This window comes from Moschus berezovskii, chromosome 16 (genome assembly GCF_049115385.1).
Source record: "Moschus berezovskii isolate FMDL1 chromosome 16, NW_MosBer_1.0, whole genome shotgun sequence".
Lineage (NCBI taxonomy): Eukaryota > Metazoa > Chordata > Mammalia > Artiodactyla > Moschidae > Moschus > Moschus berezovskii.
The window spans coordinates 56,265,956-56,268,400 of record NC_142475.1 but is presented as its reverse complement, the minus strand read 5'-3'; the positions used below and the strand labels follow the sequence as shown (position 1 = coordinate 56,268,400).

At 40.9% G+C, this 2,445-nt stretch overlaps 1 non-coding gene across 1 annotated transcript; it reads left to right on the top strand.

Moving 5' to 3' along the window:
- Positions 1 to 447: 447 nt before the first annotated feature.
- LOC129560553 (U6 spliceosomal RNA) lies at positions 448 to 554 on the top strand. Its single transcript, XR_008686786.1, has one exon. It is a non-coding gene; the product is annotated as a U6 spliceosomal RNA (small nuclear RNA).
- The last annotated feature ends 1,891 nt before the right edge of the window (positions 555 to 2,445 follow it).

Genomic DNA, 2,445 nt, shown 5'->3' with positions numbered 1-2,445 from the left:
CTCAGTTAATTACCACGTGTTAACACTGAAGCGGAAGCCTCGCTTCACTGCTGAATGCTGTCATTGCTCCCAGTGTCACCATAATGATAGCCCCCTCCCTGGCCTTCTGCCTTTAAGCTTGGATTTAGAATCTCAATTGCTATGGATAAAATTTAACGTGGCACAAAATATCACAGAAGAAAAACGAGACCATAAAACGCACCTTTTGGTGGTGAATCACTGTGGTACCCGGCAGTATTTCCTTGGAGACAGGTCATTAACAGCCTGCTGTGCCCAGGCTGTTGCTCTGCGGAGTGTTGCCTGTAGGCAGATATGGGCGAGTTGTGCAAAGTTGATCTTTGAGTCATGCCTAGAGGGGGTTGTCTCAAGGCTACACATTCAGCAAACATCTACCAACAGTGTATCAGGTCCTGTGTTGAGTGCTGGAACATTTCCAAAGATAAATGAGTGCTCGCTTAGGCAGCACATATACTAAAATTGGAACGATACAGAGAAGATTAGCATGGCCCCTGCGCAAGGACGACACGCAAATTCGTGAAGTGTTCCATATTTTTGGAACAAAATAGAAAGCCCAGAGATAAATCCACGCACCTATGGACACCTTATCTTTGACAAAGGAGGCAAGAATATAAAATGGAGAAAAGACAGTCTCTTTAACAAGTGGTGCTGGGAAAACTGGTCAGCCACTTGTAAAAGAATGAAACTAGAACACTTCTTAACACCATACACAAAAATAAACTCAAAATGGATTAGAGAGCTAAATGTAAGACCAGAAACTGTAAAACTCCTAGAGGAGAATGTAGGCAAAACACTCTCCAACATAATCACAGCAGGATCCTCCAAAACCCACCTCCCAGAATATTGGAAATAAAAGCAAAAATAAACAAATGGGACCTAATTAAAATCAAAAGCTTCTGCACAGCAAAGGGAACTATAAGCAAGGTGAAAAGACAGCCTTCAGAATGGGAGAATATAATAGCAAATGAAGCAACTGATAAAGGATTAATCTCTAAAATATACAAGCAGCTCCTGCAGCTCAATTCCAGAAAAATAAATGACCCAATCAAAAAATGGGCCAAAGAACTAAACAGACATTTCTCCAAAGAAGACAAAAAGATGGCTAACAAGCACATGAAAAAATGCTCAACATCCCTCATAATCAGAGAAATGCAAATAAAAACCACAATGAGATACCATTTCACACCACTCAGAATGGCTGCTATCCAAAGTCTACATGCAATAAATGCTGGAAAGGGTGTGGAGAGAAGGGAACCCTCTTACACTTGGTGGGAATGCAAACTAGTACAGCCATTATGGAGAACAGTGTGGAGATTCCTCAAAAAACTGGAAATAGAACTGCCATATGATCCAGCAATCGCACTCCTGGGCATACACACCGAGGAAACCAGAATTGAAAGAGACACATGTACTCCAATGTTCATTTCAGCACTGTTTATAATAGCTAGGACATGGAAGCAACCTAGATGTCCGTCTGCAGATGAATGGATAAGAAAGCTTTGGTACATATACACAATGGAGTATTACCCAGCCATTGAAAAGAATGCATTTGAACCAGTTCTAATGAGGTGGATGAAACTAGAGCTTATTATACAGAGTGAAGTAAGCCAGAAAGAAAAACACCAATACAATATACTAATGCATATATATGGAATTTAGAAAGATGCAAATGATAACCCTGTATACGAGACAGCAAAAGAGACACAGATGTATAGAACAGTCTTTGGGACTCTGTGGGAGAGGGTGAGGGTGGGATGGTTTGGAGAATGGCATTGAAACATGTATATTATCATATGTGAAACAAATTGCCAGTTCAGGGTCGATGCATGTTACAGGATGCTTGGGGCTGGTGTGCGGGGATGACCCAGAGGGAGGATAAGGGGAGGAGGGAGGTGGGAGGGGGGTTTGGGAGGGGGAACTCATGTACACCCAGGGTGGATTCATGTCAATGTATGGCAAAACCAACCAATATAATATTGTAAAATAATTAGCCTCCAATAAAAATAAAAATTATAAAAAAGCAAAAGAAAACAAAGATAAATGAGATGTGATTCCTTCTCTCACAGTCTAGCTATGCAGACAGACGGATCTAAGGATTGTAATGGTAGCTCTAAGGATAGTAATGGCAGTAACAGTAATAATAATAAATAGCAATATCTATAATTCACCAAATGCTTGGAATGTACTAGGTGCTAAAATTTTCACATATAATACCACTTGTCAGCATATTATTGTAGCTCTGCAGGATTGGCCAGTAATAGATTTCATCACCTTCCAGGAACCCAGACACTTACTTTTAGAAGGGGATGTGAAAGAACCCTTACCTCTCTTTATTTGGGTGGTAGTCTAGTTACAGGAGAGAATGTTTAGGGGAGAAACTGTGTGGCTGGCAGAAGAGGCAGAAGGAAGGATGGGAGTACCTTGGAA